The 15,622-nt window shown below is 38.8% G+C and overlaps 1 protein-coding gene across 2 annotated transcripts in view; it reads left to right on the forward strand.

Moving 5' to 3' along the window:
• Window positions 1–15,622, forward strand: part of NRIP1 (nuclear receptor interacting protein 1) — a 71,884-nt gene that overhangs the window by 24,276 nt on the left and 31,986 nt on the right. The window lies entirely within an intron of this gene.

The following is a 15,622-nucleotide window of genomic DNA, read 5'->3' on the forward strand; positions in this document are numbered from 1 at the left end:
CACTTGCAGATGTGTTGTGCGAGAGACTCCTATCCAGCTTCTCCTGTAGGAAGTCTAGGACCTGTGGCACAGAAGCCGCAATAGGGTCAATGGTCTTTGTCAAGCACCAAGTGACGAACACCTTCCAGGTGGCATTGTAAATCTGGGTAGGTGATAGCCTCCTGAAGGCCTGAATAGTCTATATGACCCCGGAGGAATATTTGTCCTCCCTCAAGAGATTCCCCTCAAGGAGACTTCCGGTTGGCGCCGCGGGAATACAGACGGAGAAATGGTGAGCTCCGTGGAGCTCTGCCAAAACCCCGTCTGCCAAGCTGCCGCCAACAGGTCTTCGGATCTCCCCTGTCTTGAAGGGACAAGAAGGGACCCCTTGGGTGGCCGAGAGGAATGGGCAGTTTCCTCAGGGCCAGAGGCTTTCCCTTCACGCTGGTGGCAGTGGAACGACAGCCATGGCGGCTGTCCTGAAACTGCAGCAACCGGGAACAAAGATTGTGCTGGAGGAGAGGAGGAGAAGCAAGAAGTGGAGAGTGGAGCAGGGAGTTTGAAAGCCGGTGAGTTGACTTTTGCCCAGGTGAGAACTGCCCGTAAATGCTGGATTACAAAAAGTGTGCCCCAGCCTTAACAGCGGCTGACAAACATTGGGGCAAAAAGACTCAAATGAATGGTGGAGAAAAGACCTGTTGGTAGACAGCGTTAATTATAGACTTTTTGGAAATGACTTTATTACAGATTTGGTTTTCTTTTTTTATTTTTCTGGCTATTTCTGGTGGCTAAACGAGATTGGATTATGTTTGAGAGAGAGAGGGAGGAAGGAGAAGAGGAAATAAATATGCTTTTAAAAGTAAAGATAAAAGACAAATGGCGATGGAAAAGATGGTTGCCAGCTGAAAATGAAAGTGTAAATTCCAGACTGCTTATTACTTGAAAGAGAACTTTGTTGCTTGTTACTTAAAGTGGATTATTTTGAGAAAAATTTCAAGAGGCTTGACTTTGGACATATAATCTGTGTATTGGAGGATATTGAAGACCAGAAAGAAGAAATTAAATGGAATAATGAAAACTGATTTATTAAGCCTGGCAACAAGAGAAAAAGGGCGTGGCAACAAAAGAAAAACATGATGATACCATATATGGAATAGTCAATTCAGAATTAACTTTATAGAATTTATAACTTTGAGGACATTGAAATGGAAAATGAATATACTCAGATAGATTGGAGAAGGAAAAAAAATGGAATATAAAGTAACAAGATAACAAAATACCATAGTTTGAATTAAATGGATGTAATGGTGTCTGGGAGTTTGATCTTTGAATAATTTTTAGGAGATACTTTCCTTCTTTGGGCTCTCTCTCAATTCTATTTTATTTTATTTTTATTTTTTTTCTTTCTTTCCTTTTTTTTCCTTTCCTTTGTCTCTTTCCCCTTCTCAATTTTTTTTAATTCTCTTTTCAATTTCTTTTGTTATATTTCTATTCTCCTTCCTATTTGTATTCTTGTTTTTTTTCTTTTGTTTTTCTTTTAACTATTATTAATGTTGTTACTATTCTCTCTCTCTTTTCACTATTATTTTTATTTAAGTTGATTTTATGAATATATAACAATTTGATTTGGAAAAAATGAGTATAAATGATTGAAAATTATGATTTTTGGATGTTTTAATACTTTTTTAAATTTGGAATTTTTAAGCTCTATTTATAGACCTAATAATTTAGAAGAAAATGTTCTCTAAGGTGTTGGATATTAAGAAGAATTAATTACAGATTTAATAATTATAGAAAATTGATTTAAAAGTGATTTAAAATGTTGACATTCACTGGAAATAAATATGGCATGGGAGAAAGCCTAGGAGAGAATAGAAGCTAAGATATTTGTCGATATACTTTTTTATTTTTAATCAGTTAAAGACATGGAGGAGAATGGATTTAAAAATGAATATGAATAATAAATTGTGAATTAATTTAAGGTCAAATTATTGAATAAGAGATGTAGAAATGAAGGAAAACATAAAGCTGGACAATAATTAAAATAAAATGTTACGAATTAGTTAAACAAATGAAGTTAGGAGTGGAGGGAAGAATGATTCTGGAGAACAGTGAAAGTAAAGCTGTGATCTAGTCTTACAAATAAGGTAGGAGTGGAGGAAAGCATCATACTGGAGAACAGTTAAGGCAAAACTGGGAACCAGTTAAAAAGAAAAATAAGAGTTAGGAGTGGAGGAAAGCACAGGCTGGAAAATAGCCAAAGTAAAGCTGTGAACCAGCCATTAGAGTTAGGAGTGGAGAGAAGCTAGGTAACAGTTAAAGCAAAACTGTGAACTAGCCAAAAAATAAAAAGTTAGGAGTGGAGGAAAATACACCTGGAGAGCAACTGAAATACAGTTGTGAACCAGTTAAAAATAGAGCTGGAGCGGAGGAAAGCATTGCTGGGAAGCAACTATTTGAGTTGCGAACCAGTTTCATAATAGATTTAGGAGGATTGAAGGAGATAACGTTGGTATATAGTTAAATTATACTGTGAACCAGCTCAAATAAGTAAGGTTAGGAGTGGAAGAAAGCATCACTGAGAAGCAACTGATTAAGTTGCAAACCAGCCAAAAAATAAATTCAGGAGGAAGTGGAGGAGACAATACTGGAGAATAGTTAAGCCAAACTGTGAACCAGTTAAACAGAGATAGAAGTGGCGAAAAACACTGTTGGGAAATAGCATTTAAATTGTGAATCAGTTAAATATTAGACTTTAAAATAAAGTATTTTGGGAGTGACAAATTTTAGATGGAAATGTTGATTGATTTAGAAACAATTAGGAGGAAAATATTCTTTGTTAAGATTATGGATATTAGTTGTCATTTAAAAGAGGTACAAACTCAATGTAATGGGTCTTAGAAATGTGGAATATATATGAAATATTGATTGTTAAAATGAAAAAGATTTGGAATGATGTCTATTTGGAAATAATTGTTTAGAATTTAGGGTGACATAGTAGAATGTTTAAAATCTAAATGTTTAGAATAAGATTTTTTTCTTTTCTTTTTCTTTCTTTTTTTTGTTAAAAAGTTTTAAAATGCATTACAAACAAATTCTAACATTTCTAACCCATATTTTCTGCCATACATCCATGGATATTGATTCCCCAAAGTTTTGTGCCCATTTTATCATACAATCCTTCACTAACTCGGTTTCTGAATCTATTTCTATCAATGCATTATACAACCTTTTAATATGCATTGGACTTTGATCCCTGATTTGTTTTATTAAGTTGCCTTCATTTTGCAAAATACCATTTTTCTGATCTTCTTTCCATCTAGTATACAACTGTCCATACTGAAACCAAGTTTGAATTTTCCTTTCTTCCTTTAATACCTCTAAAGTCTTTAATTGCAATATACCTCTTTCCAAAATAAGAAGCTCTTTATAAGTAATCACATCTTGTTTCTGTTCCACACTTATATTCTCTATCATATGTCTAGGTATTGTCCATACAGGTAGTTTATTATTTAATTTATATTGATACTTTTTCCATACACATAATAATGCATTTCTTAATATATGACTTTTAAAATTCTTTTTCTTTTTTTTAACGAGGTAAATGGATAAAAATTTGGAACAAAATTGGTTGAGGGAATGTGAGTAATTGTATTTACTTTATACTGGATCAAATCCTTGCTCTAAAAAGATGTATTTTATGTTTCATGTTTTAAAAAATAAAAAAACCTTTTTTTTTTAAAAAAAAAGAGAGATTCCCCTCAAGTGCCAGATGGTCAACTGGAGCCACTGACTGAGGGAAACCTTCTCCCAAGGATTCCCCCAGGGCCGCAACACCGATAGACTCATCAGGTCCGCAGACCACGGATGCCTGGGCCAGTGAGGGGCCACCAGCAGAACCCCTGCCCTTTCCACTAGGACCTTCCTGATGATGGCGGGAATGAGTGGAAGGGGTGGAAAGTCATACAGAAGGCTGCTTGGGCAAGGGCAGCACAGGGCATTGGTCCCTTCTGATCCTGGGGTCACGAATCTGGTGAAGAAGCATGGTACTTGGGCATTTGCTGGGGAGGCAAACAGATCCACGATTGGCCAACCAAATTTCTGGGACATCTGGAAGATGTTCGGGTGAAGTCTCCATTTGGAATGGTCGATCGTGTGCCTGCTCAAGGAGTCCGCCTGCACGTTTGTGGACCCGGTGATGTGCTCCACCTTCAGGGAGAGGAGATGAGTGTCCGCCCAAGCCCCCAGTGATTCACCTCATCCACGAGTGTCCTTGTCGATTTATGTGGGCTTTCATTGCCACATTGTTGGTCATAATCAGGACATGATGCCCTCTGACTAGACTCTGAAAGTGGCGAAGGGCCAAATGTGCTGCCCGGAGCTCCAGCTAATTTATGTTGTTGGCGAGCTCCGCCAGTGTCCAATGCCCCTGCACCATATGGGTCAGTAAATGGGCACCCCATACAATCAGGCTGGCATCTGATGTAATCACAATCTGTCGGGCTCCCGGAAGAGACAGCTCTTGGCCAGAGCCAGCAACATCCACCATCAAAGTGAATGAAGAACCAACGATGACACTGGAATCCTGACCCACGGCATTGCTTCTCCCAGACTGCTGGAAGGGAAACAGGAGCCATGCAATGGGCGGGCATGCAGCCGTGACCAGGGAACAATGGAAATGCACGAAGCCATCTTCCCCAGCTGCTGAGATAGCAGGTCTAGGGGCACCATGTGCCTCTCCCACACCTAATTCACCAGAGCCGTCAAGCTGTTCCCGCACTCTTGAGACAGATACACCTCACACAGGGAGGTGTCGATCACTGCCCCAAGATGCAGAATTTGTGTCATTGGCACCAGATGGCTCTATTTGAAATTTATGGAGAAGCCATGTCGTACGAAGATCCTCTGCCGCTCGTGATGGAAATGAGGCCTGGATGAGGATATCATCGAGGTAGCACTGAAGCCTGACCGGATGGATCTCAGGTGAGCTGCCAGTGCCACCAGAATCTTGGTAAAACACCAGCGGGCTGAAGCCAGCCCCAAGGGCAAGACCGGGTACTGATAGTGACTTGTTCCATAGTGAAATCTCAGGAACCGACGATGTGCCAGCAGAATCGGCACATGGAGGTAGGCCTCCATGAAATCTATCGAGGCCAGGAAGTTGCCCATCCGTATGCCCTCCAAGATGGACTGCAGGGAGCACATCTTGAATTTTCTGTAGATCAAGTGGGTGTTCAGAAGTTTTAGGTCCAGAAATGCTCTCCCCCCCCGAAGGCTTTGGCATGGTGAACAGGATGGAATAAAATCCCTGTCTCCTTTGGTCCTGTGGTACTGGCTCTATGGCCTGAATATCCAACAAGTGTTGGATGGCGTTTCCATTAGACCCCGTTTTTTCCATGTTGTTGGAGACAGGGCACCGTAAAAAGCGATTCAGAAGCATGGAGAGGAACTCCAGAGAGAGGCCTAGCCTCACCATATTGAGCACCCAATTGTCTGTGGTAGTCTGCCCCAATGGGAGGGTTGGTTTGAAAGTCAATTAGGCCTATGGAATGGACAGTTTCCTCCTTGAAAGGGCCAACAGGACTGAAAACGCTTCCTATGGTCATGAAAGTTGGACCTCTCCGGTTGGTGATCCTGCCTGTGTGGCCCCAAACATTGATGAGCGGAGCTGTCCACCTCAGGAGCCCAGAATGCTGGTCTTCGGTAATAGGGAGAAGACCTGCAGTCTGCTCGTCGGGACCTGCCCAGCATAACCTTCCTCCTATCCTTGTTCTCAGTCAATATTAGATCAAGTGCCTCCCCAAACAGCCTAGCTTCCTTGTAAGGGGCAGACGCCAGTCTTCACTTCGATCTGGCATCCACTTGCCAATTGTGAGCCACAACAAGCTCCTCGAAGTGACAGAAGAGGAGAGAGCATGGGAGGCAAATTTTGCCTCATTCAAGGTTGCGTCCATGGAAAATTGGGTGGCGGCCACCAATTTGTTTAGATCTTAGTGGAGATGCACATCCTGTGATGGCAACTTCACTTGCAACTGGCTGAGCCAGAGCAAGGGAGTGTGGTTAAAATGCGGCTGTGGCCGCCTTCACTGCCCATGCTGCAGCTTGGTAAGTCTTACAGAGGACAAGTTCCTCTTTCTTGTCCTCGGCTCTTAAGTTGTTGACTAAATCCCCAGCCACAATCAAGGATGAGGAGGTAAGGTTCACCACAGGCTCATCCACCACAGGCAGCTGTAAAAGTTCAGCCAAATCCGGACCAGCATTGTAAAAACGCCTGACATTGCCTGTTGGGGTTGGAAAGGCTCCAGGGTGATCCCATTGTTTTTGGATAACATCCAAAAATAGTTTTGGGGTAGGGATCTCTTCCTGTGCTGACTTAGGCTTGTAAAAGAGACCTTCCACATGGTCTAGAGGAGCCTCTGAAGACATTGCCAGCATTCCCAGTTTGGTAGTGGACTTAGCCTTGTGAAGTAAAGGCTTGAAAAGGACTGGAGGAAAGAGCCCAGTAAAGGCCGGAGGATCCAGTGTCATATCCTCATCCTCTGAGAGCTCTAGATCTCTGTGCCTGTCATCACCCAAAGGGAGTCCTGACTTCCCCTTGAAGGGCAGTGGGAACAATGTTCCTGATAGTCAGGTCTGCTGGCTGAATGCAAAGAAGGAGGAACACATGACGTGCTCTTCTGTGCAAAGGAGTCAGGGTGGTAGGTTTGCTGCAAGCCTGCAGCAATACCTTGGGATTGGCTTGAGCAATTATAAGTCTCATATCCCGAGATATATCAGGCCCCTGACTGCCCACTGGGCGGAGCCCCACTGAAGTGGGAGTAAATGTAGCAACAGGAACCGACTTGTCAGAATTTTCCTGCCTTCCAGTTGCTATGCAAACAAAGGGATCCAATTTTTTTTCTCTGCTGTCAAGCTGAATGGAACCAGAAGGAGAAAGCCCTCCTGCTCCCTCTAGTGGTTCCTCCAGCAGAACTACCTCTTGTGATAGAGCTACCGGCTCTGAAAAAAAGAGCGGGAAGTGCTTGGAGCTGTCAAGGGAAAAGCTGGCAGTTTGCCATGTTTCTTTGCAGCCCTTGAAAATTGTTTTTCTAGGGCTTTTAAGTGCCTCTTAGCGTCCTTCTCCTCTGCACTGGAGTTTCTAGAGAATCTGAGAGCCTTAGATTTAATCCTAGCAGCTGCCCTTTTAGAAGCTGACCTGGCTTTGGTAGAGCCCTTGCTGCCATGCTCTATAGAAGCAGGAGAGCGACCGTTAGCTCCATCCCTGTCTTCGGGGGAGCTGTCAGCCATTTTGACAGTTCTGCTCTGACAGGGAAGCCTGAGAAACAATTAAGGGATTTGCAAGATGACAGGCTGCTCTATGCTCACAGGAAAGGTGGTGGCGGCTCTGACAACACCTGACAAGACCGCACGCACACCACAGTATGTAAAGGGTCCAATTTGACCGCGTCATCAGCAGTGCTGTCAAAAACCCAGCTCAGCAACGTGAAGCGGCTTGACAGCTTTTTAAAACCGGCTTATGCAGCTCCGAAAGCCTCAGCGCAAAGTACAGTGTGATGCCAGTGTTCTCGTGTGTTGGCGGCCTTACCAGATGAACTGGGCTAGCCAGCATATTCCTACTGGTCCCAATCCAAAGGGATTCAGGTCGGCGGCATTGCCAGAAAAACTGGATTGGCTAGCATGACCTAGCGCACGGAGCTCAGCTCCGGCGGCAGGAATGCAGGGCGAGAGCTTCTGCTGCCTTTGCGATGCTGCAACTGTTAAAGAAGCTAAAACGTAGGATAGAACCTGATCCTGTCCAAGAATGGAATTCCAGATATCCCAACTGTCCAAAGACATCTCTCTAGGGCAAGACTGAGTTGAAACTGGAGCCAAGAGAAAGGCACCTGGGCATGGCTTCAAAGTTTCACTCAGTCTCTGGGCAGAAAGGACATCATAGAACCCATTCTTGGACCCTCCCACTATCACACTGAAGAATAATTTATTTTTTGAATGCTTGCCATTATTTTCCCAAAGCTTTCACTTTATTCCAAACTGCAGTTATTATTTCCATATGCTAATTCAATTATTTTCATGCTAGGCTACATCTTGAGACTAGGGCAGTGTCTTGTAAATATTATCTAGGAATTGATTGTATGAACTTTGAGGAAGTGTGCAGAGATTAATATAACATGATTTCATGGATGAAGTAGATTATGTTATTCCCTTTTAGAGATTTTCAGAACTGCGTAAAAGACAGAAACTGCATTAATCAGTCTTGTGGATTATCGTTTTTTGAAGTTTATATAAGAGATATGCCCCTCCCCCTTACTAGCAGGGTTTGAGATTGTAAGCAGTGGTAGATGCCTTGGAATTTGGACTTGTATTCTGTAGTAATTATACTCCTTGTTGAGTGGGCAGTTTTACTTGGTGATGAGTAAATTCTCAAGCCCTTGGCAGCTTTTGTATGGAGTGCCATAGATGTTGGTTTTCTTCCCATTTAACATCTGTATGAAACTTCATTATTAGAGAAGTTATTTATTGGTTAACAGTAAGTTACCATCCGCATGCTGAAAACACATTTCCATACTGAGTTGAACGAAAAGGGATTTCACATGTGCGCCTGCTGCTGGTACAAATGGAGCTTCACAACACACACATGCTTGCCTGCCACATGCAGCTAATCTTTATGGCCTAGTTTCCAATGGGCTGCAGCCCAGTACTGAGCCACGGACCAGGGGTTGGGGATCCCGAATCAGAAGTGATGGGTTTTTTGCACTAGGAGAATGTAACATAATCTAGAGCTAATATGGGAGCCAACAATGAGACTGGTATTTCTGGGATTCAGTCTCATAAAATTCAGCAAACAGATTAAAAATATGAACTTTATATTTTCCCCCCACCGCTGCCGGTTCACAGAACCAGAAAGGTTGGCAATCACTACTCTACATTCATAGCTTCTGCTTCAACATAGAGAAGAGGCTATTAATAAGGTAGCTTTTGCCAGCCAAGGTAGAAAGAGAAAGGAGTATAGAAAGAATACTACAACTCACTATAATAAATACACTTTGTATTGTTATTTAAGTTTAAATTATGTATTTAATTGAACTTGCAAAAGCAAAATTAAATGATGAGGTAAACATCAATTTTCAAATGTAGTTTCATTGATTACTTAAAAGTTTGCATTATTTGGAAAATGGACAGACTATTTGTGTCATTTCAAAAGTGCTACTTGGATATAATTACATTAACTTCATTGTTATTATAGGCAATTCACATTATGTGGTTATTGTACATGCTTCTGTGCCTATTATGCCAGTTAATAGAACAGTATGTGTTATGCTTAAAATAGAATAGGATTACTACAGTAGAATTTAGTTTAAATGTGACAAAAAAGCTTTTAAACATAAACCACATGTGTTATGGACAAGAAGACTCAAATCTGGGAAAAACAATAAAAATATTTTATATGTTTATATGTGTACAGAATAAAGGAAGCCATGAATATAGAGTTGAACATAATTGTCAGCAGGAAGGCCAAAATGCCTCAAGGGAAGAGTTATTTAGAGAGAAATGCCATATATAATGTATTAAAATGCTAGAAGTTTCTGAATTAAATAAGGGTGAAAGTACATAGTGATAGACCAGAAAATTGGAGGACTAGATAAATGCAGTGAATAAAGTAATTCACAGGTACAACTTTAGAAAAATAATAAGAAAGGGCATACTCAGAATGGTTATGCTTTGAATGTTAAAGTCTAAATTCTTAAAAAGACTCATCTGCAGAATCACAGAATATTAGCTACAAAAATAATTTATTGTTTAAATAGTTTTTATATTAGTAAATGCTAGGGATGATTTTAAATAGAAAATTAATCAGGCAGTGAGTTTATCAACTGGAAAGCTGATAGTCTGGGTTCAAAACCCGAGCATTGCACGATGGGGTCTGTTTCCGTTACCTGCCCCAGCTTCTGCCCACCTAGCATTTCTAAAACAAATGCAAGTAGATAAATAGGTACCACTTTAATGGGAACGTAACAGTGTTCTGTGTGCCTTGGCGTTTAGTCATGGAAAATGTCTTAGAATAAGGCTGTCTCCCTTGACTAAGAAATGGATTTGAACACTGCCCCCTACAATTGGAAATGACTGGGTAAGAAAAAACTTTACTCTCCTGCTGCTTGTGCAACCCGGTTCCTGCAGCTATGTATTGGGCCACAGACTGGGGGTTGGGGAGAGCAGTGCTAGATGGAGAGCAACTCCCCCTCTATCTAGCACTGATGAAATTACCTAGTTTGGTAATGAAACATCTGCAAGAAAACCACTAAGGACCCAAGAGTTCATTCCTCAGCTACAAATATTTTCATCTATTCCTACTCTGTTTACTATTTTGTAACCAGCTACCTGCCCAGATGAGCCCGTCCTTTCTGATTTCATGGCAAAATCTGATTATCACTTTGTTATTTTTTCAGGAAATAAAAATGAGAGTGCAATGCATTTTTATACCAGGGTATGAACCTCAAATGTTTGTTCTTAAGCCAGTCAATGAGAAAGAAATGTGTGAATTTTGTCAGAAAAAGTTTAATTGTCTTTATTTAAAGAATATCATAAACCAAAAATCCTTGAATTGTAAAATATTTCCCATTAATACAGAATTGAAAGTTAACATGAATTCATTACCAGTAGTCATAGTAATGGCCACTAAAATGTCATTTTTCTGAATAGTGGAATCCTGGTAGCACAGTGGTTAGAATGCAGTATTGCAGGCAAACTGCCCACAGCCTGGAGTTCAGTCCTGACAGGAGTCAAAATTGATTCAGCCTTCCATCCTTCCGAGGTCAGTAAAATGAGGACTCAGACAGTTAAGAGACAAAATGCTGACACTGTAAACCACCCAGCGAGTGCTGTAAAGCACTATGGGGCAGTACATAAAGTCTAAGTGCTATTGCCATAGCAGTTGCCTGAGAATAGTAGCATAATTCAGCTGTGGCAACAGTATTCCGTTAATGGGTTTTCCATAGGAGAAAAATCATTAAGCAGTGCAAGCTATGAAAAAACTTATGATTATTCCATGGTTGATATAGTTGGTGTTCTAGTTAACTGAACATGACAATTTCTGGCTAACTGAATCACCATCAGTTTAAGAAATCTTGCTTATTCCTTTGTAGAATGTCTCTGATATCAAATGCTGAAATTAAGCAAATTCTTACCATTACTGGAAACAGAGTAATTGGACTCTGGTGGTTCTATAAGGCATTTCCTAGGATCCATGACAGTGATCTGTGAATATGCTTAGCTTATTGTATATATTAAGAAGGCTTTTAATTCACAAATTGATGCACTGAAAAGTTGTACACCTTTGATCCCTTCTAATCAATTTCTTAAAGCAGCTAGATTTTGACCATAGTTAGTCTAATATAATTACTAGGAAACTGGAAATCAGATTTGACTTCTTGCTTTTTCTGCTCCCTGTATTATGCATAAACTTAATGATGGCTTTAGTTCAAGTAGAGTTATAAAGGCTTTAATGTAAACTTAGAGGTTGATTCAACAACCAGGAATTGCTGCAGTGCAGTGGCATTTCAGCTGTGATCTCCTTTGCTGGTTATATCTCAATATACTCTTTGCATAGTAGCTTTCCAGGGCTATAAGATGACGTGTCTATCCCAGCAAATCACTGCTATTCTTGCTAATCAGTTCAAATCTTCACATTGCTCAGGTTGTGGTAAAAATATAATGGAAACAAGGACTATTATTCTTTATATCTTATATTAGCAAATTAGGTAATGTATTTAAAAATGTTTGATACATTAAAGGTTTATCAAAATCAAATCTTCCAATATAAATGTTTTCTTACTTGTATAGGTAGAAGTTGTTTGATGTAAAAAATAGAAGGTTTGAATTTATTATTTCTTATGTAAAACAATTGCTTGGCTGATTTTATAAATGTGCTGTATGAGTAAATAGGTTAAGGTGATTACATATTATTTAGACTAAAATGTAGTATTGTTAAGGAAAGAATGAAAAGCTGAAAGAACATGAACAAAATCCAATAATAAATAAATCGAGATAATGCCGATACAACATTTGTTCAAGTTTATTTAATGATATTTGTAGAAAAACTGGCATTTTCCTGGTATTTTATCTGTAAGTTATAGAAAATCATAACAAATTTGTAATCATAACAAATTTTAATAATAAACATTTAGAGCATTTAACACATTTTTTATGTAGTAGAGGCTCTCTTTTTTAGGCAGAATCTTCTGTGGAAAGATTAGCTCAGACTGTTGGCCAATATCAAAAAAAATAAGTTGCATTTAATTCTCTTCATTTTGTCGTGTGAGAAGGCAAAAGGAGAAGCCAAAAATAAAATATAATTTATAACAAAAACATATTTTAAAGAAGTATGTTTAATAAAATATGGAAACTGCAACTCTCTTGAAATAGAGTTCCAAATCTTAGGCATTGACCATGTATTTCTATGATCTTTCTAAACATATTATGGGGGATATGTTTGTTATACTTCAAAAATAGTCCAGAAGTGTTTTAGACATTGAACAAGATTGTATCCCTCTCATTAAAGAGCCATTCTTTTTCAGGCTACACTGGGACCAGAACATAAGTCAAAATACATTGAAGTGTCAGATTTAAGCATGTATATTTCCAGTAAGAATGGCAAGACATATAAAGATCACACTTGTTTTACTCAAAAGCATAGGCAGGCTTATCTGGGATAAGATTATTCCTTAATTATACTGTTTTTATGTAATAAGTGTCAAAGGTTATTAGGAGAATTTTCAGTAGTATTAGAAACCAGTTCGAAACCCAAGTACTTCTAAGGAGACTGTAGTAGATGTATTTTATATGAAAATCCTGGCCATATTGTTTGTATGACATATTTAGTGATAGTTAACCCAGTATATTTAATCTAATTTTTGGGTTCATAATACTGTATATTATGAAATGCAAATTAAGTACATTGATTGGGCTTCTGCTATATGATAAGCTAAAATTTAGCAAGCTAGTGTGTATTGACTGTGTCATTGTAGTCTACATTGTGGTAATCCCCTATTATGTAAATAAAGCATGTATCACCATAGCCAGATCTGTATGTTCTAAGAATAAACATAGTTGGTGCTATTCCATGTGATTAATTTAGATCAGTGTGCTGTATGAATCAGGAAAATTAGAATAACTGAAAAGCCGTAGTTAACCATGGATAAACATGTTCATAACCACATTTTAGGACCTAAAATATTTCAAATCATTGTTGGAATTCACAAGTTTTTGTGACCATGCAACATGGTAATATTTTCATTATTCATGCAGCTTCTTCTTGCTGGGAGATCCTTGTGAGGTCCAGCATCCAGAATATGTAGACTATTTAGCCATGACAAAGTCATGTTGCCTGGGGTGCACCACAAGGAGGCTAGTCTACATTGCACCCCAAATGATATGATATTAATCTGTTCAGGTATGATTCCAAGTTTTGAATATATTTTGCAAAGTGTATGCACAACAATTCAGTGTGTTAGAACTATTTTACATTAGAAGGCTATAAACAAACTCTTCTCTGCAAAGTTGCGTCAAGCTTCACTTCCTGATATGAGCAGGAATCAAATTACATCTCATTATGTCATTATTGTATGCTTGAGGGTGAAAAACTGTTTTTAATTATAAAAGTTCCTTTCCTTTTTATAACTTTCCATAACTGGTATATTATGTGTCAGAAAGAGTGAAGCTTTCATTGTATACATTGTAACTGTCCTGAACTGGGCATCCTTGAAATATGTGGGTTTCAATTCCTATAATTCTAGTAGTAGCCATGCAGGCTAGGAAATTTAAGAGCTGACTCCATATTTCTAAAATTCCTAGATTGGGAAAGACTATTACTTTACATACTTAGTATCAGGAAGATAACTCATTGTTGATACTCATGTACCAACGCCATATTTCTCTTGCTCGTTTCAATTAGTCTCCAGTCAGCTCCTTATTTTATGTTTTCTTGGAGGAATTCTGATGATACATTAGACTACACTGTGTTGAAGGGTTTGTGACTCAGTGTATTTGAACACAGCTTCCAGTTTAGTTAATGATATAGTGTATTGTATGAACCCAGGATGCTGGATTAATTAATACAATTAATCCTTGATTTATGAGCAGTTGAAACACCCATATGACCAGACTTATTTTTAAAACAATTTTATAGTGGTCATTAAGAGAATCACATGGTTGTTAAGCAAATCAATCCTCCCAAATGGGCATTTTTTGCTAGAAATTAGCAAAAAACCTGGAAACCAGCAAAAATGTCACAAATTGCAGTCACATGATCACAAGGCATTGCAAAAGGTTGTAAATACGAGTCCATTCCAAGCACTTGAAATTTGGTCATGTGATTGTGGGAGTAGTGCAGCGATGGCCAGAAGTGTTTCAGGGGTTGTAAAGCATCTTTCCAAGTTCATTGTAACTTGCATTATCATTAAATGTTCAGTTGTAAATCAAGGACTAATGTGTTTCCCCAAAAATAAGACCCTGTCTTATATTTTTTTGAACCCTGAAATAAGTGCTTGGCCTTATTGCCATGCACTCAAAAGCACGTTTGGGCTTTTTATCAGGTGAGGTCTTATTTTGGGGGAAATAGGGTACTTATAAGCCAAATTTCATCAAGCTATGTGAACATAGCTACCAGATCGCATTTATTATTAACATAACTAAGCATAAGATTTGCTCTTCCAAATGTATCAAGGAAGACACATTCTAGGTGCATTGTTTCTCACTTTTCCCTTCTCCTTTAATACCTGTCATATTTTTATTCTGTATTGGAATTCCAACTGTCTTGCATGTTCATATGTTATATGGATAGATGGACCATCTTCATTAACCTAGTAGAGAGATAACTAGACTGAGTTTTTCTATTGTTGCGACTTAGATGAAGTTCAGAGCACATTTTATGACCAATTCATGCAAAACTCCACGTAATCCCAAGGGGTTCACATACTTTTTCTTGCAACTGTAGCTACCAGCCTCTTCAGAAGAATCTTTTCACAATAATTTCTGAAAAAGAACGCAAAAGACAAGTCTCATTCCTTTAGCATCCTGATACAGTAGGAACACATGTGATGCAACATATATTATCTTCAGAATAAAATCACTGGTTCATTAAGAATATAAAATCTTTATATAGTTAAAAAGAAAGTTGAAAAGAAAAAGAAGGAATAAACAATTCATGAAGAAGTCAAATATACATGTGTACACGTGCATTCACACAGTGTTTACACAGCCTGGATCTATATCCATGAACTTAAAACAATTTCTAGACTAACTAGCTTCACTGATTCTAGCCTTGCTGTCCAGATTTTTAGTATCCAACCTGTTGCTGTTAGTGGGGTTAGACAAGTTTTTCCTTACCTTGCTTCCAGCTAGAAACAAAATCACAGGATCCCTTCTTTTAGAAGCCCACTTGATTGATGCCAAATCTTTTAATTTTGGAAATTTTTGAGTGTAACTTTCCAACATTCAGGGTATGAGATCTAACTCAATAGACAGAATATACATTGAACAATGTGTAGGATCATCCTAAATTTATAGAATTTGAATGGCCTCAGCTACTCCTAGCAGTCCTAAAAATAAACATGGATATTCATATTCAAATTCAAATAATTTATTACAA

This window comes from Pituophis catenifer, unplaced genomic scaffold (assembly GCF_029215685.1).
Source record: "Pituophis catenifer annectens isolate HBS135680 unplaced genomic scaffold, rPitCat1.0.hap2 SCAF_4, whole genome shotgun sequence".
Classification (NCBI taxonomy): domain Eukaryota; kingdom Metazoa; phylum Chordata; class Lepidosauria; order Squamata; family Colubridae; genus Pituophis; species Pituophis catenifer.